The sequence below is a fragment of the Narcine bancroftii genome, chromosome 1 (assembly GCF_036971445.1).
Source record: "Narcine bancroftii isolate sNarBan1 chromosome 1, sNarBan1.hap1, whole genome shotgun sequence".
NCBI classification, from domain to species: domain Eukaryota; kingdom Metazoa; phylum Chordata; class Chondrichthyes; order Torpediniformes; family Narcinidae; genus Narcine; species Narcine bancroftii.
In genome coordinates, this window is record NC_091469.1 from 199,711,760 (window position 1) to 199,739,658 (window position 27,899).

General features: G+C 42.8%; 1 long non-coding RNA gene across 12 annotated transcripts in view; it reads right to left on the bottom strand.

Annotated features, from left to right (window-relative positions):
- The window catches only part of LOC138737341 (uncharacterized), a 78,302-nt gene extending 71,838 nt beyond the window's left edge, over window positions 1–6,464 (bottom strand). For 9 of the 12 annotated variants that reach the window (XR_011340873.1, XR_011340867.1, XR_011340874.1 and 6 more), the window contains exon 1: window positions 6,411–6,461. This is a non-coding gene — a long non-coding RNA (uncharacterized lncRNA). Of the gene's footprint in view, window positions 1–677; window positions 837–914; window positions 968–6,410 lie in introns of those variants that run through there. The other 3 variants (XR_011340871.1, XR_011340866.1, XR_011340870.1) reach the window with 3 other exon arrangements.
- Window positions 6,465–27,899: the final 21,435 nt, after the last annotated feature.

Here is a 27,899-nt window from a genome sequence, read left to right on the forward strand (position 1 = left end):
GAGATGCAAGTAGTACTTCTGATACAGAGTATCGATCTGCAATGCCCCCACTGCCCCCTTGCCTCCACAGATGCTGCTTTATCTGCTGAATTTTTCCAGTGATTTATCATTTCTTGCTTGAAGTGGTATTTCTATTGCCATACAAGCAAACCAGTTAGGACAGAGAATTACAACATGATGTTGTGCCAACCTATTTAAACCTGCTAAACAAACTAAACCTCCCCTACCTTATATCCATGATCTCCTCTCCTATTTTTCCTGCATCCATGTGTCTGTCTCCACAACTACCCCTGGCAATGCATTCCAGACACCCACCTCTCTCTATGTAAAAAAACATCTGGCATCTCCCCTAAACTTTCCTCCCCTCACTTCATACGGATGTCCTCTGGAGTTTGCTCGTCTCACCCCAGGAAAAAAGGGCTGGCTGTTCACCCTATCTATGCCTCTCATAATCTTGTAATTCATCTGTCATCCTTCTGTGCTCTAAAGAGAAAAGCTCTAGTTCTGTTCTCTTTGCCTCATAAGACACGTTCTCCAATCCAGGCAGCATTCTGCTCAATCTCATTTGCAACTTATCTACAGCTTCCACACCCTTCCTATAATGAGGTTACCAAAACTGAACAAAATATTACAGTTCTGACCTGTTCTACACCAACATTGTCCCAAAAAAAATGTACCTCAAATTTCAGGACCAATAGCCTTGAATTCAGGAAGATATTTCAGACTTGCTTATGGAAGATGCTGGAAGTTTAAATTAGAGAGAATCAGAACCAAATATCCAGTTTCAGGGATGTAATGGATCAGGTAGTCCAGGCTGACCCAAGGAGGTTTGCTGTCTAGAATTCAAAAAGAAATATTCTCCTGTACCTTGTACAGTCCTCAAAATTCATCTCAAGAAGTAAAGGTTTACTTACTTAACAACATACTTATGTAGCAACTCATCAGAGGTTTCATCGAACTGGCTCTGGAGGTTCCAAGTGCTATTATGACATCACAATGTGATGACATCATTTGGAGCATGTGGGGTTTTAAAGTCTTTGAGTAATGACTTTCACTGAACTTCGACTCAACTACGTCTGGTCATTTTCTCGTTCTTCATTTCACACTGCGACACAGTTGTTACATTGGTGACCCCGACGGGGCCAAATGGATTTTGGACCCAATATGGACAACGCAGCGGTTTTGCTCAAACTGCCTGTCTTTTGGACCATTCAACCTGAAGTTTGGTTCAGGCAGCCTGAGGTGTAGTTCCACATTCGCAAGATAGAAGTGGACGCCATTAAATACTATCATATGGTAAGCGCCCTTGACCAGAACACAGCCAGTTGTGTTGTGGATTTCCTTCAGGACTTACCAGCTCTCAGCAAGCACGAAGCCCTAAAACCCCTCCTGCTCCAAATTTACTGTCTCTCATGATGCAAGCAAGCTGCACGGCTTCTCCATATCAATGGCCTTGGGGACTATCAATGGCCTTGGAGACCGCGCCCCTTCAGAGTTAATGAAAGACATGTTGGCACTGACAGACGGCCATAGGCCTTGCTTGCACTTTGAGCAGTTGTTTTTAGAGCATGTACCAGAAGACATCCACCTCATGTTGGTTGACAAGGACTTTGATAACCCTCGAACAGTGGCTGCCCATGCAGACATTCTGTTGTACGCAAAACAGCAAGGACCAAGGCCCACAGAAATTAGAGCTGCATTGCACCCAAAGGCCCAGGCTCTGTGTGTACTGGTGATGAGGGCACACCTTCCCCCAGACAAGCCGACTCTGTGACAATGGCTGCAGCTACTGGCCACCGTAACAGCCGACTCTACATCTGAGACGAACTCTCCCAGTGCAAATTTCTAGTCCTCCTTTGGGCTTTGACACCCATACCAGGAGCATGGGTCCGGCGCTCACTGCAGTGAATAACAGTTCAATTTGTACGTATGGAACACAGACGATACCCTTGAAATTCAGCAATAAGTTCACATGGAAGTTCATTCTTGCTGCTGTGTCCTGGCCATTGCTGGGTGCTGTCTTCCTCAGGGCCCACTCACTGATGGTGGACTTAAAAGGGTGCTATTTGGTGAACACCACAACATTCCAGACTTTCTGTTTTGGAAAACCCAAACTACCTGCTCTGCACCTAGGTGCCATGGAGTACTTGAACAACTAATTCGCCAAACTTCTTGTGGAGTTTCTGGACATTGTCACTCCCCAGTTCTCCACTACCACACCCAAAAATGGCATTGCAAACCACATCCTCACCCAAGGACCTCCTATATATGCCCGAGCCCAATGCCTGCCACCTGACAAATTGCGGCTTGCAAAATAAGAATTCCACAAAAGGGAGGAACTTGGAATCATACTCAGGTCTGATAGCCATGAGCTTCCCCGCTACATGTCATGCCCAAAGCCACGGGAGGCTGGAGACCTGGTGGGGATAACAGACATCTCAAAGACCCTACCACTGCAAACCACTACCCTATGCCCCATTTACAGCTAATCTTCATGGAGCCAGGATATTTTCTAAAATTGACTTGGTGCATTGTTACCATCAAATACCTGTAAACCAGGAGGATGTGCCTAATATAACACCATTTGGCCTCTGAATTTTTGAGTATGTCTTTTGGGCTCAAAATGCCGCACAAACATTCCAGCCACTAATGGACGCAGTGTCATGGACTTCTGTTTCTTATACTTGGACAATATACTTGTCACCAGCCACCCCCGTGAAAAGCATCTGCACTATCTGCATTTACTTTGCCGCCACCTACAGGAGTTTGGGCTAACCATGCCAAGTGCAAATTCAGGCACTTCAGGTAAGTCCTGAAGGAAATCCACAACACAACTGGCTGTGTTCTGGTCAAGGGCGCTTACCATATGATAGGTGTGTCGAGTTCTTGGGACATCAGATCAGCAGCTGGGGTGTTGTTCCATTGCCTAGCAAGGTGGAAGCTATCCTCAAATTCGCGAGGCCTGATACCATCAAAGGACTCCAGGAATTTGTGGGGATGGTCAATTTCTATTGTCGCTTTCTACCCTCTGCAGCTCGTATTATGAAATCCCTCTTCGACCTCATGTCCAGCAATGCTAAAGACCTCTAGTGGACAAAGGAGATGACGATAGCATTCCACAAATGGATGCACCAACCACCTGTACAATAGACGCGTCCGACACAGCAGTAGGCAGGGTCTTGGAACAGTACACCAATGGGCAATGGAAGCCTCTAGCATTTTTCAGTAGGCACCTCAGCCCTTCAGAAACAAAATACAGCACATTTGATAGGGAACTGCTGGCCCTGTACAAAGCGGTCAGACACTTCCACTATTTTTTGGAAGGCAGGGACTTCATGGTTTTTACTGACTACAAACATCTAATGTTCTCCTTCCCGCCAGCCACACCACCTATCTTACATATCTGAGTTTTCAATCAGGATTAAGCACATCTCCAGTAAGAGTAATGTGGTGGCTGATGCCCTGTCCTGCTCCTCTGTTCAAGCAGTACTTGCCCACTCTCCATGATGCTCACCAAAGCTCAGTGGCAGGACGACAAACTCCTGTCTTATAGAACTGCTGTCATAAGCCTGCAACCTGAGGATGTAACCTTTGGGCTGCAAGGTACCACTCTCCTGTGCAATGTTTCCACAGGTCAGCCTCACCCTATTGTCCCTGCTGCATGGAGACGTTGCATTTTTTTATGCTATTCATGGACTGTCCCACCCCTCCATTCGAACAACAGTTCGCCTGATGGCCGACAAATTTTTATGGCATGGATTCAATAAGCAAGTCATGTACTGGCCAATCTGCAAAAGTATGTGAAGGCGCCACTTCAGCCTTTCCAGCCACCACAGCGCAGATTTGACCACGCATGTGTCAACATTGTTGGCCCACTTCTGGTGTCATGAGGGTTTAAGTACTTGTTAATGGTCATCGACAGATTCACTAGGTGGCCAGAGGCAGTTCCTATGACGGACTCATCGACCGATTCATGCGCCAGATGTTTTATTTCTGCCTGGGTATCTCGGTTTGGCCTACCCACACATGTCACCTTTGACAAAGGCCCACAGTTTACCCCCGCACTCTGGGATATTTTGTCATGACTGCTGGGAATGCAGCTCCACCACACAACAGCCTACCACCCACAGCTGAATGGCCTGGTGGAGCAGTTCCATAGACACATGAAGGCTGCACTGATGGCCCACCTCCAGGGACCTAATTGGACAGATGAGCTGCCCTGGATTTGCCTGGGAATAAGAACGACACCCAAGAAGGATCTCAAATCCTCATCAGCCAAGTTTATGGAGCCCTGCTCATTGTACCTGTGGAGTTCACACCCGCAGCACGTGGTCAGGAGGTGCCACCATCTGAAGTTTTAGGAAAATTCTGGGAGCGGCTTGGAAAGTTAGCCCCATTTCCTACATCCAGGGATGGAACAATGATACCCTTCCTCCCAAAGGAACTCTGGGTCTGTGAGTTTGTGTTTGTGTGTAGAGGTGCACACAGGCCACCCTTACAAAGGCTGTAAGAGGCCCCTGCAGAGGGTTACAAAACAATCGTACAACTTGTGTACTGGACATTGGGGGCATCCAGAGACATTTACGATTGACCGACTAAAGCCTGATCATCTCAACCTTGATCGGCCCTTGCCACGACCCCGATGCAAAGGTGCAGACGACTGCCCAAGAGCGGAGGACACTAATGGCACCAGAGGATTAACCTCCTATCGCCAGTTCTTGAGGAAGGGGCCCATGTAGTGGCTCACTGGAGGCTTAATCAAACCAACTTGGGAGGTTCCAAGTGATGTCGTGATGTCTTAATGTGATGACATCATTTGGAACACGCGGGGTTTTAAAAGCTGCAGGTGACTGAGTAAAACTACTTTCACTGAACTTCAACTCGACTACGTCTGGTCATTTTCTCGTTCTTCATTTCACATTACAACACAGTTGCTACACTTACTATTTATATGTTGAGTATCTAATCTTTCAGTGCAGTTTAAAGAACCAGTTGCATTGCTGGCAAAGCAGTCACATCAAATCAGAAGCAATCAGAATCACAAGACAAACATTTTAAAATATATTCCATTCTCATACTCAGCAACTAGACTGCTGTAAGGATGGCAGTGTGCTCATATGGACAGGAAAGCACTTGTACGGTACCTGTGGGGGGGTTGGGGGGGGGGGGTTCCTGTTTTAGCAACAGCAAAGTCCTGGAGGAGCTGCTGATGGACCAGATGTCAATGGAGCGCAAAGGTGTCTCATATTTCACTTGACACCCAGTTCCCTGAAAAGGCCAATGGATTTGTATAAGTTTAAAAGGTTAAGAAAGAACAGAGAAAGTGACTGGGGTCAAAGGTAACTCCCTCCACCAAGCCTATTCTCTGAATGTGAAGGGACACAATTCCTTCTGGGGAACATATTTGCCTTATAATGTTTTACTAACAGCTGCCATGTCGGAAGATTTGAACAGGGAGCTGAAGTAAAACAGGAGTCGTCCCTCCTCTTTGGGTTGTCTCTAACCCTGAGGCTGTAACTTCCCATTTTGACAGATGCTGTTTTCACTGGCTCTTCTAGGAGTGTTTTGCATAGGTTACATTATCATCATTTCATCAATAAATGGCTCTTACTTAAGAAATAAAACAATCCCCCCCCCCACCTTTTCTTTTTGAACTGATTCAGAAATTGGCTCTGTCCACATGGACGTCAGATCCAGATGGACCACGAATTAAAGTTAAACATGACATTATAGCAACACTGAAATCACTGAACGTTCAGTCATTTCTACCTTGTACTGTTGGCTTTTAGATAGTGGATGCAATGCCCTTGTTTAAGACTCTTAATTATTCAAAATGCCCAGCCTACATACCTAGGAATCTGCTGACCTGCCTGACAATTTTCTTTAAGGAGTAATTTTACAGCTCACTAAGAGTCCAAGCCCTTGTCCCATTCCTCCTCACTTCCCCACTTTCCCTCCATTTTCTTTTGTTTCCCTCACAAGTTAAAAGGAGAGGAAAGTTGGTGGAGGTGCTTGCTTTTTAAGGAACCATGGACCGCCCCCCTAAACTCGCATTCCACCTTAAGCAATCCCTACGCCATAAATGCTCTGTGATTATTAAGGGATTGCTTAAGACAGTATGTGAATGGAAAGAAAAAGTTTGAAAACCACTGTTTTAATTGACCACTATACCTAATTGACTCATCATGTGCACTATTTCATATCTCCAAAAAAAAAAATGGGCCAATAACAATTTCTCTCAAGCAAAATATTTCAGTAACAATTGGGTCTAGAGCAATGATTCTTAACCTTCCTTTCCCACTCACTTACCACCTGTCACCGAGCACTTATGGCATAGGGATTGCTTAAGGTGGTATGTGGGTTTGGGGGGGGGGGGGCAGTTTGAAAATCACTGCTCTAACCCAACCTACCCAAACCAGCTCTCAGTCATGCTTGGCTCTCCTCCCTGATCTAGGCCTAGTAGCCCCTTGCTGCCCAGAACCAATGGCCACCTGTTAAATGAACAACCCAATAATCAGCATGCTGACATCATAATTGAGGGTTAAGAGTAGACTTTTCTTTACCACAACTTCTATCTCAGAGTACTGAAGGGGGTTAAACATCTCATATAAAACTTTGCACCTCTAAATGTGCAGCACTCATTCAGTGGTGTCTGTGCTTACCTGGACCTTGAGAATTGGACCCACCTCCCACTGAGCTACTTTCACATGGATGTGTGACCTACAGAATAGCGATGCCATTATGTAACAGATCAGATATTGAAAAGTATCAGATGTCGACAACGTTGTATCATGCCATCAGAACATCAATGGCACACAATCCTCCTACTGTGGTCTCACCAAGGCCTTGTGTAACTCGTGAAGTCCTTGCTCATGAACTCAGTCTCTTGCTTCAAACATCAACAAACTAGTTCCTTTCTTAACTGCCTGCTGCGCCTGTTTGTTTGCTTTCAATGATTGGTGGAAGTTTGGAGGCTATGGCAATGAAAGTTCAGGTCTGGAATAGATCAAATCAAGATTATATTAAATGATGGGGCATGTAGGAGGAACAGACTATTCTATTCCTGTTTCTATTTTAGTGTATTCTTGTGTTCCCAGAACTTGAACAAGAGGTGCCAACAAAATGCAGCCACAAAGAGTACTTTCTGTGTTCCACCCTTATCTGCTGATGCTCTGATTTAGCACCAATGATTCTCTCCCCACAGATGCTAAGACTTTTCACCATTCTCTGTCTTAATTTGAGGATGAATTCAGAGGGAAACTCCAGATGCTGGAATCCTGAGCAGCTGAAAAAGCTCAGTGGGTCAGGCAGCATCCATGGTCAGAAATGGTTGGCTCATCAGGATTCAAGAGTCAAGATTCTGTTTATTGTTAAGCACACAAAATAACACACAAAAAAAAGCTTTTCATTTGTTTAAATTATAAAGGGACAACCAGTGTTTTGGTGTGGGAGCCTTAATCTGTCCAATGGCACTGTTGGAGGTGCTGGCTTTTGGATTAAAGGCTTTCTCCTTTAAAGTACTCCTCACATCCCATGTCACTGTCAAATGGTTCGTACTCAAATTTTGATCAATTCTTATTTTTCTACTTTAAATTCTTTTGGAGGTGATGTTGCTGTGGAATGCAATAACTGCATGGATCCTGTCCTGGCAGAGTGGACTCGATGGGCCAAATGGACTACTTTTGTTCCTACATCTTGTGTTCTCTTATGATGATGTTTCAGAAACAGTCAAAGCAACAACAAAAAAATGACAGAGGGAATAGACCATTATTTGGACATCTTAACTGCAAGTGGTCGACATGATACAGGATGGAGCTTTTCCTTTCGATCAAATGTTGCACAAAATCATCTCTTCACTCCCCTTAATAAAGCAATGAGATAGCGGTGAAAGAATCACTTACAACAGTCAGATTATGCCACGCCAAATTGCCTCCTTCATAAAGGCTCAATTCAGGGTTTGAATGTCACGAAACAATCCTTCAAACCACACAGTACAGGAGATTAAAAACAAAAGCATGGCGGAATCGAGTAGTCATTAACCTCATTGGGAATAAATGGCCTTGATGTGCTATAAAAACCAAACATTACTGAAGAGGATCTGTAGGAGTCATTACCATTAAAAATTAATGGAGCAAAAACTGTGTCTGATCTCTGTCGTCATGGTGAGAAAGCTTCTCCAGAGAGAAGCACTTCCAGCTCTGGTCTGCTGAATACTGGGGAACTAATCTTGCTGCTGTGTGTTTCTATGAGATTTCAACTTGCTACATGCAATATTAACAGCTATTAACAATGAATCACCCTTCTGGTGCAGTTTATCTGTGTAAATGTTCATGCCAGCCTTACTTTGTCAGCTTAATATATATATATAATTTTATATATATATTATCTGGATACATTTCTTCTGATTTACTTCCACTTTATATAAGTTCTCAGGTGTAACACCAGCAAGGGCAACAGTTATTTCCCATCCATTATTGCCTCTTGAGAAGTTGGCGCAGAGTCTCTGTGGTGAACATATTCTATCACAGTTTTAGCACAGGGAATGCTTTTCTTAAAATATATACTTATGTCATGGACTTGGGTGTACTGGGCACAACTTCCAAATGTGCTGATTGTGATGTTTATTTTATTGTAATAAAGAAACTTGGATTCTTTTATAACAACTATATTTTATTAGCTAAAGTACTCACGACTTGTGGAGGCGTCCATTTTGAATCTACTCTGAGCTGCAACAACTCATCTCTGACTCCTTCCAGTGGTCAGGATTATCACTAAGACCCGATCATTACATCCCCTTTCCTTGAAGTGCTTAATCTAACAACATGACACACTAATACAGTATTTAATTCAATTTACACCAATGTAACCTCTCGTCAATATGGGCTCCCATTAGTCCTGGATCCACCCATCAATCAAGGCTCCAAAAAGCCAAACCAAACTCAGGAAACCTGGGGCGCATGGTCTTTTGAAAAGTGACTGCCGCGAACATCACAGAACACCAAACAGTGCAGCGGACAGTTTCATGGCTGCCAGAAAACCCCATGGCATGAATGCACCTCTGCTGAAGGAGCCAAGGGCGCGGTCATGATTTGGAAGCCATTTAAGGAGCATGCGCAGTGTTGTCCCACACCCAAACTGGCAGCAGTGGGAATAGAGCTGCACGGCAGTGTGGGGAGGGGGTGGGTCATTCTGGTCTCATTAATGTGGAGGTGAGGATCTACATCTCAAAGAGCAGTTGCTGGCTGGGGGTGAGAAACTGGGGCAAGCTCCAGGGAATTCCATGAGTGGCTGCATGGGGCTGTGCCTTGCCCTTTGCCCATGCAAAGTTTTGCATCTAAGGCTTGGCCTGCAGGTGGTTGGGGGCATAATAAATCATTAGGGGTCATGGCCTGTGGATGCCCCCCCCCCCCCCCCCCCCCAGTGATGCTGGCCATGAATTGATGTATTCCCAGCATTTACCAGGTGGATAAATTTAGAATATGTGAGGGCATTATGCCCAAAGGTTAATAAATGGAACAATTTCACTCTATTATAATCAACATTATATCTCTGCTCCTGGTGTTTCTTTCACTCCTGGTAGCATGTGATGTTTCTTTTATTGTAATAAAGAAACTCTGGTTTTTTTTATAACTACTATACTTTATTAGGTAAAGTACTCACAACTTGTCGAGGCATCCATTTTGAATCTACTCCTAGTTGCAACAACTCATCTCCAACTCCCTCTAGTGGTCAGGATTATCACTAGCACCCTATCATTGCACTGATAATTCAAATGTTGGAGATGTGGTAGGCTACAAGGAGGATTGTTATGGACTTTAGGAGAATATCGACAGGATGCAAAATGCATGGAAAATAGTAGGCCATGAAAATCATCCAACATCGGTCTCTTTTAAAACCCCATCTCCTTTTTTTTTTATCCAAAATCTGCATTTGCTCACGGTCAGCATACAGGAGGGAGATTGAAAACTTGGCTGAAAGGTGCACCCACAACAACTTTGCACTCACTGTCACCAAAATGAAGGAGCTGATTGTTGGCTTCAGGAAGGGAAAAACAGAGGTATTCAATTCATGAATCAATGGGGGATAAGAGGTTGACAGGAAATGTTTTCTAGTGCTGCTCCAGGGGGGTTTAAACTAGATTGGCAGGGGAATGGGAACCGGAGTGTGAGAGTAGATATGGAAGTGGAGGAGGATAAAGGTCATGTGAGGACAGAAATCAAAGGGTTGTACGTGACAGGAATGTTCTCAGGTGTATTCATTTCAATGCAAGGAGTATTGTTGGAAAGGCAAATGAGCTTAGGGCGTGAATTGGCACATGGGATTATGATATTATTGCTATTAGAGGGACTTTGTTGCAGAAAGGGCAGGACTGGCAGCTCAATGTTCTGGGACTCCATTGTTTCAGATGAGATAAAGAGGGAGGGATGAAAGAGAGAGGAGTGGCTTTGCTAGTCAGGGAAAATATCACAGCTGTGCTTAGACAGGACAGCCCAGAGGGCTCATCTACAGAGGACATATGGGTGGAGCTGAGGAATGGGAAAGGTGTGACTACTCTGATAGGGTTGTCCAATAGTCAGAGAGAATTGGAAGAGCAAATCTGTAGGGAGATAGCAGACTGATGTAAGAAACAGAAAGGTGTGATAGGAGGAGATCTCCCAAACTGTAAAAGGGCTGGATGGTTTGGAGTTTGTCAAATGTGTTCAGGAAAGATTTGTAAATCAATATATAGAGGTACCAATGAGAGAGGATGCAGTACTTGATCTCCTATCAGTAAATCAGTCAGGTCAGGTGACAGAAGTCTATGTAGGTGAACATTTTGGGTCCAGTGACCATAATGACATTAGTTTCAAGTTAATTATGGATAAGGATAGGTTTGGTCCTTGAGTTGAGATTCTATTGGAGAAAGGCCAATTTTTATGGAAATGAGAAAGGATCTAGGAAGAGTGGATTGGGATAAATTGTTGTCTGGCAAGGATGTGTTCAGTAAGTGGAAGGCCTTCAAAGGCAAAATATTGAGAATGCAGAGTTTGCATGTTCCTGTCAGGATTAAGGGCAGAGGGAACCTTGGTTTCCAAGGAATATTGGTGATCTGGTTAAGAGGGTGTATAGCAGGTATAGGCATCAAGGAGCAAATGAGGCATGAGAAGATTATAGAAAATGTAAGAGAATACTTAAGAAGGAAATCAGGAAGGCAAAAAGAAGACACGAGGTTGCTTTGGCAGTTAATATGAAGGTAAACCCAAAGGGTTAAGAGTGAAAGGATAGTAAGGGACAAAATTAGTCCCCTAGAAGATCAGAGTAGTCATCTATGTGTGGACCCGAACAAGATGGGGGAGATCTTAAACAGTTTTTTTCATCAGTATTTACTCAGGAAACTGGCATTGTGTATAAGGAAGGAAGGAAAGCGAGCAGCAGTGGAGTAGAACATATAGAGATGAAAGAGGAGGAGGTGCTTGCTGTCTTACAATGAATAAAGGTAGATAAATCCCCTGGGCCTGACATGACATTCCCTCAGACTTTGAGGGAGACTTGTGTAGAAATTACAGGGGGCCTGGCAAATATTTAAAATTTCCTTAACATGGGTGAGGTGCTGGAGGATTGGAGGGGAGCTCATGTTGTTCCATTGTTTAAAAAAGGCTCCAAAAGTAAACCTGGAAATCACAGGCCGGTGAGGCTGACGTCAGTAGTGGATAAATTAGTGGAGGGCATTCTGACAGATAGGATATACAAGTGCTGATTAAGGGTGGTCAGTATGGCTTTGTGCATAGTAGGTCATGTTTTTTGAGGAGGTTACCAAAAGAGTAGATGAAGGAAAGGCTGTGGATTTTGTCTGCATGGACTTTAGTAAAGTCTTTGACAAGGTCCTACATGGGAGGTTAATTCAGAATGTTCAGACACTAGGTATCCATGGAGAGGTTGTAAAATGGATTTGAAATTGGCTGAATTGTAGAAGACAGAGAGTGGTGGTGGATGGTTGCTTCTCAGACTGGAGGCCTTTGACTAGTGGTGTGACTCAGGGATCAGTGCTGGGACCATTGTTGTTTAGCGTCAAAATCCATGATCTGGATGATAATGTTGTTAATTGAATCAGTAAGTTTGCTGATGAGACTAAGATTGGAGGTGTGGTGGACAGTGAGGAAGGCTTTCAAAACTTGAAGAGAGATCTGGACCAACTGGAAAAATGGTCCAGAACATGGCAGATGGAATTTCATGCAGACTAGTGTGAGGTGCTGCAATTTGGAAGGACAAACCACGGTAGAAAATACATAGTAAATGATACTTCAAAAGTCAGGTTTCCAAATATCAACCCATTTCTTTCCACGAGCAAATTCTCCACCAACTTTCCCATCATTGTCAATACAAACAGATAACTCCATTTTCCAAATCATACATAAATATTTCTCGCAGCTGAATGCTCATGACCTCATAAGCTTTCAAGTGCAGCAGTTTCTATTATTTTTTTAAAGCCATTCAACTTTAAACCAACACTGTTCTTTTGCACTTCACGCCCTTCACATCTTTTGAATTTGGCATAGTGAATCAATATTCTTTCAAATAAAAACTCAGTAAGCCATCTAGAGAATTTGAAACAGATCTTCATAAACTTTACGACATGAACGCCGTCCGTCCAATATGGCTGCAGCCGTGCTGCTGCTCAACAAACCAGAACAGGAAAGATGAGGTGACGTAAATTAGTGAGGTGCAAATGTGGTATTTGAGAAACCAACTAACTCATTAGCATAAACCGTTAGCTAAGAGATTATTTTCAATAAGTATAATTATTAATTACTACACTATTTTAGGTAACTAACCTTTTGTGCGGACATTAATTTCATTTGTGCACCGGTTGCCAAACGTGTGTGCACGCACACGCGCGCAGCTTAGGGGGAACAGTGGACACGCAAGTACTTTGGGAAAAGAGTGGGATGAGAAAGATTTCGTAGAAAGGCTACAAGATGGCCTTTTAGCTTAGAGGAACAGTGTTGACAGGGCAAACAAATTCAAATTCCTGGGAGTTATGATATCAGAGGACCTTTCCTGGACCCAACACTTGAATGCCACCATGAAGAAAGCACGTCAGGGCCTCGACTTCCTTAGGAGTTAGTGCATTAGTATGTCATCAGAAATCTAGGCAAACTTCGACAGATGTGTTGTGGGAAGTGCGTTGACTGGCTCCATCAAGGCCTGGTATGGGGACACCAATATCTATTACCAGGAAGCCCCGCAAAAGGTAGTAGGCACTGCCCAGTACATCACTGTCAAAATTCTCCCCACCATCGAGAAAATCTACATGGACCACAGCCTTCAGAGCTCTCAGATTTATTGTCAGAGTACATACATGACATCACATACAACCCTGAGATTCTTTTTCCTGCGGGGCCACAAGAATTACAACAATTTGGTAGTGCAAGAAAAAATTGTAAACACGTAAACAAAGAAATGTAAAACAGATAACAAACTGACTGTGCAATACAGAGAGAATAAAAAAGAAAACCAATAAAGTGCACAAGAGTCCTTAAATGAATCTGATTGTTTGTCATCAAGGAGTCTGATGGTGGAGGGGCAGCAGCTGTTGCTGAACCTTCTGGTGTGAGTCTTGCGGCATCTTTACCTTTTTCCTGATGGCAGCAGAGAGAATAGAGCATGTGCTGGGTCGTGTGGGTCTTTGATGATTGCTGCCGCCCTCCGACGGCAGCGTCCCCTGTAGATCTACTCAATAGTGGGAAGGTTTTGTCTGTAATGTCCCAGGCTGTATTCACTACCTTTTGGAGGGCTTTACGCTCAGGGGTATTGGTGTTCCCATACCAGACAATGATGCAGCCAGTCAGCACACCTTCCACCACACCTCTGTAGAAATTTGCTAGTGTTTCTGGTTTTATTCCAAACCTCTGCAAACACTTGAGGAAGTAGAGGTGCTAACATGCTTTCTTCACAATGCCATTGGTGTGTTGGGTCCAGGAAATATCCTCCGAGATGGTGACTGCCAAGAGCTTAAATTTGCTTACTCTTTCCACCTCTGATTCCCCCAGTGATCACTGGATTGTAAACCTCTGGCTTTCCTTTCCTGAAGTCAATAATCAGCTCCTTAGATTTGGTGACATTGAGTGCAAGGTTGTTGAGAGCAGCAGCAATCATTATGGTTCCACACAACCCAGGACATGCTCTGTTCTCACTGCTGCCATCAGGAAAGAGGCATAAGAGACAAAAGACTTGTACTTCCAGGTTCAGGAATATCTGCTACCCCTCCACCATCAGTGCCCATGATCACTGCCTGACCCATCGAGTTCCTCTAACTTCACTTTGTTGGACAGATTCTATTTTGGGATATTTCATTAGTGCGAGAGTCTCCTCTTATAATTTATACACCAGAACACCTCGGTAACTCTGAACAAGACTACTGACAAAGAAAATCATCTTCATTGTGGGGCAGATATTTGTGGTGTAACATGGATCCAGAATTAGTAATTGGATCTTGGAGTTTGTCCCTTTGCACTTGTCTGTAGCTTTACAGAGTGGGGACTTTTCAGTGAGCAAAAGGAAGAAGAGATTATGGAGTAAATCACACACATCCCTGCAAATTTTGCTAGACTATGTACCAACCTGCTGTTTCCCTTTGAGAATAAGTTAGGAGGTAATTTTTATAATGCACTCAGAAAAGTATTTCCATGCATACATCCAAAGTAGTAGCAGCTTATTTGCTCAGCAGAAGACAAAACTATTTAAAGGTTAAGTCTTTAAACTGGCAGACTGATTGTCTATGATAATGTTATATCCCTGTTTAATCTAATTCAGAGCTTGATATGGAACAACATGTCCATACCACAGATGCACCACAATTGTCCCTTCACCTCCTCCCTCACCAGCATCCAGTTGAGGCAGAGATTCATTTGCACCTCCTCCAACTTATCACTGTGTTAGATGTTTGTGATGTGGCCTTCTTCACATGGTGAGTCCAAGCGTGGACAAGGCAACCGGTATGGAGAGAACTTGCACGTCATCCACATTGGCCATCTTGAACTTCTGGTTGCATATAATTTCAGCTTCCCTTCTCAGTCCCACACTGGTTAGTGCACCCTCAAGCTTCTCCACAGACACAGTGAGGTGAGATTAAAAACAAGAACAACTTCTTGCTAAAATGTTATAGAATTCTAAGATAAATAGACATGTACATCATTAGGACAGGTTAAGAGTGAAATGGGCCAAATGCAGGCAAGTGGGATGAGATCAGGTAGACTTCTTGGCCAGCATGCACGAGTTTGGCTGAAGGGCCTTTCTATGTTGTATCATTCTTTTTCAGCTATTAGTTATCTGAAGTCTAGCAGTGATCACATGATTGTCATGAACAGAAAGTAGATGAAAATCTTTAGCTGCTAAAGCCCTATTATCAAGATAGTATTGAAGTCTGACTGTTGATATTGAAGAGATGTTGATTCACATCTCCAGAGACCTGGTTCAATCCTGACATCTGCCGTTGTCTATGTGGAGTTTGCATGTTCTCCCTGTGATGGCATGGGTTTCCTCCAGGTGCATGCCACATCTAATGAGTGATAGAATGTGGGATTTGACGGGAGAATGAAGTGGGTTAGTATTAGTGTAAAAATTTATGGTTGATGGTCAATGAGCTAAAGGGCCTACTTTTCTGTTCCACTTGTCAGACTTGTAACAACTCTAATTTTCTGCTGGCTTTATCCAGCAGTCTGTTCCAAGGGAGTGTAGAACCCATAATGTACATTCCCAGAAATGCAATGCACTGAGCTGCAGCTGTCACCAAAATATTTCCACTTTAAAAAATTCTCTGAGAACCATCCACTTTGACATCACTGAGATTTCAGGATTTCAGGGTAAGCTGTTCATCATCAGCTTAGCAGTATGACTTGAAGTTTGATCTATCAAAATTAAATGAGAGTGCAGTATTCCTCCTCTCCTAACTGCAGCAGGAGTGTTAGTGAGACCATCAAGAAATAGCTCACACAGGGAGTGGTGAAGGGTTGAATGTGAGCTTATTTCTAACTTTTAAGAAAAATTTGGATAGGGATGTGAAAAGGGTGTGGTATGGAGGGTTATCGTCGGGGTGCAGGTCAATGGGACTAGGCAGAAATATTGTTCAGCACAGACTAGATGGGCTGAAGGGACTGTTTCTATGCTGTAATGGCTCAATGGCAGCTAAACTGGTGTCCGATGGTGGTCACTGATATGAGTTACTGCTGCAGTTCAGAAGCCCACAATGTCCACTTTTAGAGTATTTACTTAGAGACTAGTGTCTCGCTGGTGAAGGGAACCCCTTAGCTGACAATAAGAGGACATTTCAATCAAAGATGCTTACTGTGCAGGCTTATTTCTTCTCAATTCTAAAGCCGCGTGATCCAGGAACAGTCATCCTGTTGCAGGATTAGCTCGAATACACAGGTAGCGCTCTGTGCCATTTGTGACTCTCCGGCCTGTCAGATCAATTTCCCTCTAAACCCTCTGGATTCTAAAGTTTGACATCTCAGCCCAGCATGGCTGGGTGGAAGTCCCCAGTAATCCTCCCTTCTGATTTCTAGTCAAAGATGTCAGCTTCAGACTACCGGTTCTCTCTGCGTAGCAGCTCAGAAGTCACAGGGTTAGGTATCTAAGAAACCCTGCCCCAAAGTAAGAGAATCTTGGCAACAGACGCATCATTTATCATCAGCAATGATTACAACTAAAAATAATGATAACCGTACTCTTCAGCACATTTAAACTTTCTATTGGAGAACTTTTAACATAGGGTTTTAAGTAGAGCGTAGATTACACATAATATGGTAATGTTGGTATCCATATTACAAAGTAAAACTGACATCTATTTCCTGTAAAATTCAGAGTGTAAACTACGCCACTGTATAAGTTGCCCTCCCCCTTTTGAGACTTTAGTCTAAAAAAAATTTTTAATTTAAAACTAATAAAAATGAATTTAAGACAAGGCCCTTATTAACTTTCAGTTAATAATGAAAAAGAATTAGTGCAATTTTTGAAACCGTATGCATTCCATTAATAATGCACTGAATTAGGTTTTATAATTAAATTGTTTCTGGTAAAGTTTACTTAAAAGTGAATAAATATGAAAATAAAAAAAGGAAAATAAACTTTGAATTGTCGCTTCATTTTTGTAGAAGATACAACAAGTGCACAAGTTGAATCAATAAATAAGTCACTATTCCCACTTTTGGTTAAATACTCAAAGTAGGCTTATCCACCAGTTTTTACACTAAACGTAATGCTGAAATGTTGGGGGTTTAGGGGTGAAAGGAAAATAATGATCAACCACTTCCTTCGAGAACATACACAAAACACAACAAGTTGTTCAACAAAATGTTACTTTAAAAAACCCATCTTTGAAATAAAATGTAGCGGTCCACTTCCTCTCTTTTATCTGCAACTAATGAATTTTTCCCACTGACACATGATTAGAGTCCATCAGGCCCAAAAAAACCCTTTGATTTTCTTTAAAAAAAACATTACAGCTTCCTGTTGTAGGCTCTTAAAAAGATCTCCAGCAACCTTGCGCTGCAGCCTCTCTTTCTAATCGGACACAGGTTGTTGGGGAATGCAAACATCAGCTGAACCATCATCTTTGCATGAGGATCTCACGATGAGATTCTGCGCAGGGTTCACTGTCTGAACAGATCGCATACTGTAATGTCTGAGGAGAAACAGTGGGATTAAATGACAGATAGACCGTGTGCATTTTTCCAAGAACAGGCCCAATGTCTTCGTCTCCATTGTTTAGTTAGCCCGTGTCCTGTGAGATCTGGAAGGTAAATATACGTACAAATAAGCAAAAGGTCAAAAACACTAATACCTTCCAGATTTGGTTTTATTTGAACTCTTCATTCCTTCACCAAAATCCTTCAACTTTGAAGGAGTTCAGTCATCTAAAGTTAAGACGCCAGATCCTTCAATACATTCAGGAAATTTAAAGTCAAGTCATTTCGAACTGCATGAATAAGATACAGCAACAGATGTGCTTCACGTGGAAGGAGTGGGCTGCATATGAACAGATGCTGTCAAATAATGAGCTTGCTGACCAACAATTGATTTACACATATTAGTACTGTCTTCGAAGAGCTGACTGCATTGGGAAATATTAACCAGCATTCCAGCTCAATTAAAAAGCAATAACACATGCATTCTGTTTACTGGATCACACAGTGAGGACAGGTCAAAGAGAAATTACCTTGATGCTTGAAGTTAAAGAAAAAATATGCATAATTCATAATATTTAATAAATGAGTATGTGTTTTTCATTTTAATTTAGAGAGACAGCAGGGCAACTGGCCCTTCTGGCCCACGCCACCCAAATACGCCCATGTGACCAATTAGCCTACTAACCCTGTTTGCCTTTGGAACATAGGGGGAAACAGGGAAAATGTTCAAACTGCTTACAGTCAGGGCCAGATTCAAGCCCAGGTCACTGATGCCGACTGATAGGCGAACTATATCATCCTGCTTTATCAGATGCAAGTACAATGTGTACAGATGCACCAAGATTCTTATTCAGTGCAGCCAAACAAGCAGAGAAGTATCACCCCGCTGCAGTTCTTTTCTTTGGCTTGGCTTCGCGGACGAAGATTTATGGAGGCGCTGCAGTAGTGCTTATTAAATTGCCACAATATGCCAAGACAGAAAAATAGATCATAAATATAAAATGATAGACAGATAAATATTCACAGTTAGATTTAGTGCAAGAAAAAAGGTTTCCATGCAAAGATTTTTTGGTGGTCCCCAAGTAGTTTATGGTAAGGGTAATATGGGGAGTTTCAGGTGCCTGATAGCTATTGGATATTATTTTTTCTTGAACCTAGATGTGTTAGACTTTAAAGTTTCTGTACGTTTTGCTTGAAGGCAACAGGTGAAAACACCATGGTGATGGAGTCCTTTATGATATTGACTGTCTTCTTAAGGTAGCGACTCAAAGATGTCTTCAATGGACGGGAGGTCAGTGCTCCTGATGGATTTGGGAAGGTTTATCACTTTCTCTGATCCTGGGCACTTGAGTTACCATATCAGGCTGTGATGCAAACAGTCAGTAGACTCTCTACAGTATACCTGTTGAAGTTTGATATGCCAAGCTATTGAATTACTATGACAATTGCAGAAAAATGTTAATCCAAACAATAATTAATGTGTAGTTTATTGAAATTTTATTATATAAGAGAGAGAAAGACATATGTAAACATATACATTCACACTTTTATATACAGATAGATATACAGACAGACATAGATGGAGATAATACATAGCACAAGTTTATTGTCATCTGATTGTCCATGTACAACCCGATGAAACAGCATTCTCCAGTCCTTGGTGCAAAACACGCAGACACACAACCAGACATAAACACACATACAGTCAAGCAATACATATACAGGAAACATATTCATATACACAAATAAATTAAAAAATCATGTTTTGTGAATCTTGGATGGCTAATGTGAGCAGTTCCTTTGCTCGTTCAACCTTCCCACTACCCATGGGAAGAAACTGTTCCTCAGCCTGGCGGTGCTGGTTCTGACACTCCTGTATCTCTTTCCCGACAGGAGCAGCTGAAAAATGCTGTGTGCAGGGTGGAAAGGGTCCTTAAGGATTTTGCGCACCCTCTTCAGACAATGATCCTGGTAGATCATGTCAATGGAGGGAAGACAACTCCAGTGATTCCCTCTCCTACTCTTATGGTCCTATGGATTGATGTCTGATCCATTTCTCTGCAGCAACCGTACCACACTATGATGCAACTGGCCCGGACACTCTCGAAAGAGCTCCTACAGAAGGTTGATATAATGGCAGCTGGTAGCCTTGGCTGCCTCAGACTTCTTAAGAAATGCAGTCACTGTTGCACCTTCCTGACAAATGAGGAGATGTTGTGTGTCCACAATGGGCCATGAGTGAAATGAACTCCGAGGAACTTGGTGCTCTCCACTCTCCAAACTACAGAGTTGTTGATGTGTTGTGGAGGGTGGTCATTCCTGGTCCTCCTGAAGTCCATGACCATCCCTTTCATCTCGTCCACTTCGTCTTGTTGAGACTCGGGTTGTTACTCTAGCACCATTCCACAAGATTTTCCACCTCGTCTCTGTGGCGCGACTCATCGTTGTTGCTGATGAGGTCAATGACTGTTGCGTCATCTGCAAACTTGATGACTCTGTTGGAGCTGGATCAGGTGATGCAGTCGTGGGTCAGTAGCATGAACAGGTGTTGTCTGAGCACACAGTCCTGATGGTGCTCGACATTCTGCTACTGACCCGGAGAGACTGTGGTCTGTTAGAAAGCCCAGAATTTAGTTACAGGAAGGAGTGCTGAGTCCCAGTGAGGACAGCTTCTCAACACGCCTCTGGGGACTGATTGTAATAAATGTCAAGCTGAAATCGATGAACGGCAGTCTGGTATATGAGGCGTCATTCTCCAGGTGGATCAGAACAGAATGAAGGGACAAGTTTATACAATACGTTGCCCCGTCTCTGAAGTTCTGAATACCGAAAAGATTTTAAAGACTTTTCTTGAGGTGCCAACATGATGTCACAAATTACCCATGTGGAGCTCTGATGCTACGTTGGCACCATTTTGATAAATATAGCTCTCATTTAGTTATTTTGTAAGCAGAGATCATGTTGGTTTTGGTATGCATTAAATATTATTTCATGCTCGAAAAGCCTGGCATTGTTTTTTGTTGTTTAACGGCAGATACAAGATTCTGCTGATGCTACTGAACTGCTTTAAGCCACTGTTCTGATAACCAACAAAACCCAATAACTGTAAAACATCCGATCCCAAGCATTTTGGATATGGGGAAAATGTACTGTAGCATCGTCAGTAGAACGATTTCTTCTGTAGGTGAATTGAAATGGGCCCAGCATCTCTGGGTCTTTCGCTTAGATGTATTCCATCACCAGATCAAGTAATAGGCTTTATGGAGTCCCATATGTCACAGTCTTCCACTCACACCGTTGAACCATCAGCAGTTGGTAGAACCTGAAAAGGTGTTGATAGGATGCGAGGAGAATGGGATGTGTAGAATTTGTCTAAATACCAATGTTTGATGGTCAGAATGGGCTTAATGGGTTAACGGGCTATTTCTCCGTGCCGTGTGACTCTCTATCAGTGTATTCTTGTCTTGCGTTGTAGTGCAGATTGAATGGAATGAGTAACTGTGGGTCAAGTTTGTTAAAGAGCACGGCAAAGGAAACATCCAGTCGGTCTCTCATATCAGCTCTGCAGCATTCCAATGAAAAAAAATAACAGCACCTGCTGAAAATCTGAGATAAAACCAGAAAGTAGGAATCAGCAGGTGAGGCATTGCTGTAATTTGGAGAGAGAAACAAATGCGTGGTTCAGGATATAGATAAAGGGTCTTCAACCTGAAACATCAGCAGATTGATCTTCCAATGATGCCTGTCTCCGTTGATTCTCTCTCGTGGTCCTCCCCCATATTTCTTCTTCATTGGGGTTAACTTATGAGGAGAGGTTGAGGTGTGTGGGACTGTACTTGTGGAAATTTAGAAGAATTGAGAGGGGATCTTATGAAAGCAAATTTATGAAAGGCATAGAAAAGGTGGAGGTAGGGGAGACAAGAACTAGAGGACAAGGCCTCAAGTTTTAGGATGGAGATGAGGAGGAACTGCTTTTCCCAGAGGATGGTGAATCTGTGGAATTCACTGCGCCTTGAATCAGGTGGGAGAAGATGAGCCTATCATCAGATCAGCCATGATCACATTGAATGGCAGAGCAGGCTTGATGAGCCAGTGGCCTACTTCTGCTCCTATTTCTTATGTTCTTCATATATTTATCTAATTTCCTTTGCAAAGTTGTTTTTGAATCAGTATTGTCCACCCCCAGGACATACATTCCTGAATGAAAAAGGTTTCTTCTCATTCTTTCTGGATATGATGCCAAACACTTTAATTCAATGCCCTCTGGCCATCAACTCTCCAACCATTAGAAGCAACATTCATTGTGTCTCATTAATTTTAAAATTTAGAGATGAAGCATGGTAACAGACACTTCCAGCCCACGAGCCTCCAAAATACACCAATTAATCTACAACCCCCGTATGTGTTTGGAGAAAACCCACGGAGTAGTGGGGAGAAAAATACAAATTCATTACAGAGCTGGATTCAAAGACGGGTCACTGGCATTGTAAAACAGCATTGTGCCAACCACACCACATGTATAATTAAGCACCTCCTCCCAGATTCCTCCACTCCATGGAAATCACTCGCAGCTCCTCCGGCATCCCAGAAACCAATCCTCTCTGCACCTATATGGAACATGGAATAGTACAGCACAGGAACAGGCACCATGGCCCAAGTGTTTGTGCCGAGTACAGTGCTCAAATTAAACTAAAACTCTGCGGGTTCCACTCAATAGATATCCTTCCATCCCCTCATATTCATGAGTCTGTCTGCAAGCCGCTTTCATGCTACTTTCCTATCTGCTTCCCTCCACTACCTCTGGCAGTCTGTTCCAGGGACCCGCCATTCTGTGGAAAACATTTCTCCTCTAAGCTTCCTATCTCTCCACCTTAAACTTGTGTCCTCTAGTCGGTGATGCTTTTACCCTGGGGAAAAGATTCTGGCTGTCCACTCTATACATGCCTTTTAGAATTTTATAAACCTCTTATTCAACCCTTTGCTAAACATTTTCTCATCCTTCCTGAAGTGTGGCACCCAATCGCATGGGAGTGATGGGTTGATGCACTGAACTACAAGCTTCGACAAACATAAACTGAAGCTCAGTGCTGCCTCCGCAGAGGCTTTATGGGGAAGGACGACACTGTAGATCTCAGCTGCCGCTGAGGGGCTGGGACCTCTCAAACACACCACGGGTGTATTGTTTAACGAGGAAACATGCTTTGCAAGAGGGGGGTGCAGGGGTCTGCAGATGCTGGAATCTGGAGCAGAAAACAAACTGCTAGCAAAACTCAGCACGTCAAATAGCATCCTGATGCAGGACATCGACCCAAAGCATCAACAGTTCCTCCCACCCCCCACAGGCACTACAGAGAATTCGCCCAGCAGTTTGGATTCTGTGCTTTGTAAGAGAACAATCTGGTCCGATGACGCAAGGAATGCATTGCTTTAATGGCACAAGGACTATAAAGAAAGATATGCATTGTATCTCCTCTACATGTTTTTAATGAATAGAATATATTTTGAAATTAATAAAATAATCCTTCAAAAGAATAGTGATCATCAAATGATTGGTTTAGATCAGGACCATCAGAGTTCCATTTAATGCTGGTCCAAAATTTGTTGAAATTTTACCATGTATTGAGTGTTACATAGTGCCTCAATGGAGCCTGTGATGCTATTTAAGGGAAGATCTAGAGCTCCTGGGAAGCAGAGTAGAAGGGTGTCAATCACAGTCTTGTACCACCAAACAAGAGCTGCCCTCAGCAACAGCGCAGAGAAGCGGGAGGTGATAAACCTTTGCATTTGGTGAGCTGCTCCCTGAGATGATGATTTACAGAATCACAGCAGTCTCCTGAGCTTGTCATTGAGCAACCCTTTAAATTATTTACCACATTTTCAGATGATAAGCTGACCTTCCTGACCTATAGAACAGCATAGGTCACGGTAAGGGCCAAGTCATATATTAACTCCCCCCTTGGAATTTAGTAGTAAAACACTAGTTCCCCATTGCTAAGCAAAAAAAAACGACATAATTTCTTCTCCCAATTTGCGAAGAAAAACATTAGTTAAAAGCAAATTCATCTACCCCAGACCATTTTTAAACAGATTTAATAATCTGGCCACAAAATGATCTCCAAAGAATAAAGATTAAAACTGAATAATTCATGGTTTATTGACTATTCACGACAGGTTTATTTTTGCATTGGTGTGTCTTCCATTGTTTTAAGGCGAGTTTGTCAAATTGCTTAATATTTTGAGGATTTCCTGCCTTAAAATAATTTTTAGTAGACTTAGTTCACGTTTGTTACTAAAAGGCTGAAAGGTGGAAATACTGAAGATGGGAATTCCAGATGTTAGGACCATGACAGGGGTGTGATGAAATTCAGTGTCTGATTAAGAGCCCACAGTTAGAAGGGGAGAAGGCGGGTACAGGTCTGGAGGAGAATAGCTGGAACGTGGAAAGTTGCAGGCATTGCAGTGTGTCACAGGAGCTACTCTGCCTGAGATTGGAAGAAGCTGCAGAAGGTGGTGAAAGCAGCTCCAAAAAGCATGCACACCTCCCTCATCTATACCTCCTGCTGCCTCAGTAAGGCAGCCACCAGAGTGAAGGACACATCCCATTCTGTACACTCTCTCTTTACCCTCCTCCTAAGAATGTGAAATTGTGCACCAACAGGCTTAAACTCATTTTTTTCTCCTGCAGTCACGAGGCTCTTGAATAAACCCCATTCATGCTGTCCTTGCTATGGACTAATAGATCTTTCTAATTGTAACCCACGTACTGTATTCTTGCCCTGCTAATTGGTACAGCTGTATGAATGTTAGAGTTGACTTTCTAGACTGCTTGCCAAAGAACCCTTCTCATTGCACCAGATCTCATGTGACAATAAACTTAACTAGACATGGAGAGATGTCGAGTTAACAGAGTTGCTGCTTAACCAAGATCTGGCATTAGGCCAATGAGGACAAAAATTACCTGCTAAGATACCAAAAATTTGGCTCAATGCCCTTTGCAACGAAGTTCCCAAATTTTAATGATCAGTTAATTAATAGACTGTTTATTTGGGGGAACAGCTCCCCATCTCCAATTTACAACAAAGAATGATGGATTATTTCAGAAGTGATCAAAATGCATTGATGTGACCAATAGGAACAGAGTAGTTTGTTTTATATTTCTCCATTGGACACATCCGACATTTCCCTCCTTTACATCAGTTATGACAACGTCTTCACTGAGCATTAACTGTGTTTCTCTTTCCACATATGCTGCTTAAGTGTTTCCATTTTAATTCTAAACCAAGGTAGAGTTTCCACAAAAAAGGCAAATGATGTTTAGTTACAGCGCAGAGGATACAATGAGAATGGAATCAAAGAAATAAGGAACACCAACTATATTTTGTATGATCATGTTACATAAGTTGCAAAGCAAGCATCACTCTACTTTAAAAACCCAACACCCAACCCCAACCAACCAATTTTCCCTTGCAACCGCTGCAATCGTGTCTGCCTGTCCCGCATCGGACTTGTCAGCCACAAACGAGCCTGCAGCTGACGTGGACTTTTTACCCCCTCCATAAATCTTCGTCCGCGAAGCCAAGCCAAAGATTACCTCACCGACACACCTGTCCATAGCCTCGTGCACTGAGGCCACCCACAAGTTGGAGGAACACCTTATATTCTGTCTCCAACCAGATGGTATCAATATCGACCTCTAATTTCCATTAACCCCCCCCTCCCCTCCCCCTTCCTCTTATCCCTGTCTCCCTTCCAGCTCCACACCCCCTTCCCTTTCACGTCCCATCAGAGGCCTACCTTTTTTCATCCTCTGTCCTCTCCCCCATCACCTCAGCTTCTTTTACCCTCTCACCTATTACCACTTACTCATTGGCCTCTGATCCTCCCCATTCTACTTCCTGCTCCCAATCCCCATCTTTTTATTCAGACATCGGCCTGGTTTTTGACCTTTATGATGAACGGCTCAGCCCAAACTGTCGACAGCCTTTTACATCCTTTGGCTGCTGCACAATCTGCTGAGCTTCTTCAGCACATTTGTGCACTGGACAAGGGAGTTCCACTGGTAGTGAAATCTGCACAAAACAGTGGAATGGCTTGTATATTTAGCAATCTATTTATGCCAGCAATGAATCACGTCATTCGCACATTCCTTTTACAGGGTATGATATGAAGGAAAGTTGTACATTCTTGAACTGTACTGATAGAGTGATAGTGATCCTCCTGGCCACTAGAGGGAGTCAGAGACTAGTTTGTTGCAGCTTGGTTGGATTTAAGATGGATGCCTCCACATGGTCATGAGTGAGTTCTAATAGCTAATAAAGTATAGTTGTTTTAAAAGAACCTAAGTTTCTTTATTACAATAAAAGAAACTTCACATGGTACCAGGAGTGTGCATTGATCATTATCAGCAGAGAAATGGAGAGTGTAAAGAATCTTGATACTGTAGGCTGACTTGAAATGTCAATCATGAGTGAAGGTAGTTCAAACGATGACTAATGCTGTACCTGCAAGCCATCGATCTCGATAGCAAACCGGATGTACAGAAGATTGCGCTGCTACTTACCATGGTGAGACCTCAAGCACTAGAGGTTTTCAATACATGTGTTTTAGCGGAGGCAGAAGAGCAGGGCAAGTTCGACAAGGTTATTGAGATGTTTGATGAACTCTGTTCATCAAAGAAAAATGAAACATTCCAGAGGTACATGTTTCACTCATGCAGGGAGAGAGCTTTGATACTTTTATTTTAAAATCGGACTTGAAATTAAAAGCAAGAACGTGCAATTTTGGATCACTGCAAGATTCATTTATCCATGATAAAATTGTGTTCAGGATCATTGATAAGAAAGTGAGAAAGAGGCTGCTGTGAAAGACAGAGCTTACCTTAGCTGGAGCTGTGAAGATATGTCATGCCAGTGAATTAATCTGCAGCACACAAGAAAGTTTGATGAGATTGCAAATGCCAGTGAAAATGAAGACATAGCCATAGCCACAGTGCGTGTCCTCACACACAATGAAAAAAAAACAAGATATAGAAAGTCACAAAAAGATGGAGAGACATTCAAGTGCAAACGACGTGGCACCAAAACAATGGCCTGACTATGGAAAAATCTGTAATAAGTGCAAAGGACAGAATCATTATTCAAAGCAATGTTTTTCCAAAGGGAAACAAAACAGAAATGAAACTATAGAAGAAACTGTCCTCAGTGATACACTTTTTCGTGGGCATGGTAGTGCAGGAAGATTATAAACCAAAAGACACTGAACAGCCAAACATGAACAGTGTCGAACAGGACAAGTGGACTGTGTCATTGCATACAAATGGAACAAATATTCATTTCAAGCTGGACACGGGGGCAAAGTTCAATTTGATTTGTGAGCATGACATCAGGGCAAAGAAGATAAAGCCATGCATCCATACAAATCCTGTATAGCTCAAAGCCTACAATGGATAGTGCATTGACACAAAAAATATATGTAAACTCGAGGTGAAAGTTAAAGATAAAGAGCATCATCTCAGATTCACAGTTGTCCCAGATGGACATGAATCCCTGCTGGGAGACAAGGCATGTGAAAACATGCACTTAGTCAAGAGGGAGTAACACTCCAGAGAAACCTATTGTGTTAGCTGATGCATTATCCAGGGCAACAATGCAAAATGAAGCACACAATGAGAGTTCCACAGAGACAGTTGTGAATGTCCATGTGAACCTGATCACTAAATCTCTTCCTGTATCTGACATGAAATCCAAGCAGATCACAGCTGAAACAGAAAAGGACACAGTTCTACAAAATGTCATCAAGAATCTGAATGAAGAATGGCCTAGAGGCCATACTAAAACATGAGAGTTGTCAATGGGCTTCAACTCAGACAGCCGAATTGTCATTCATCAGTCACTGTGACAAGACATGCTGAAAGGGGTCCATGAGGGGAAACTCGGTATGGAAAAATGCAAGATGAGAGCCAGAACTGCTGTTAATAGGCCAGGGATAAATGCTGACATTGACAGGATGGTTTCAAGCTGTGAGACCTGACTGAAACATCACACAAATCAGACAAACGAACCCATGATAATAACTGGCTTACCAACGGAACCATGGCAGAAAGTTGGGACTGATCTGTTCCACATGGATGGAAATAATTACTTGCTGGTTATTGACTATCTAGTGAACTATCTGGAGATTGCACTGCTGCTTGTGTGATCAAAGACATGGGATTCCTCAAATTGTCTACAGTGA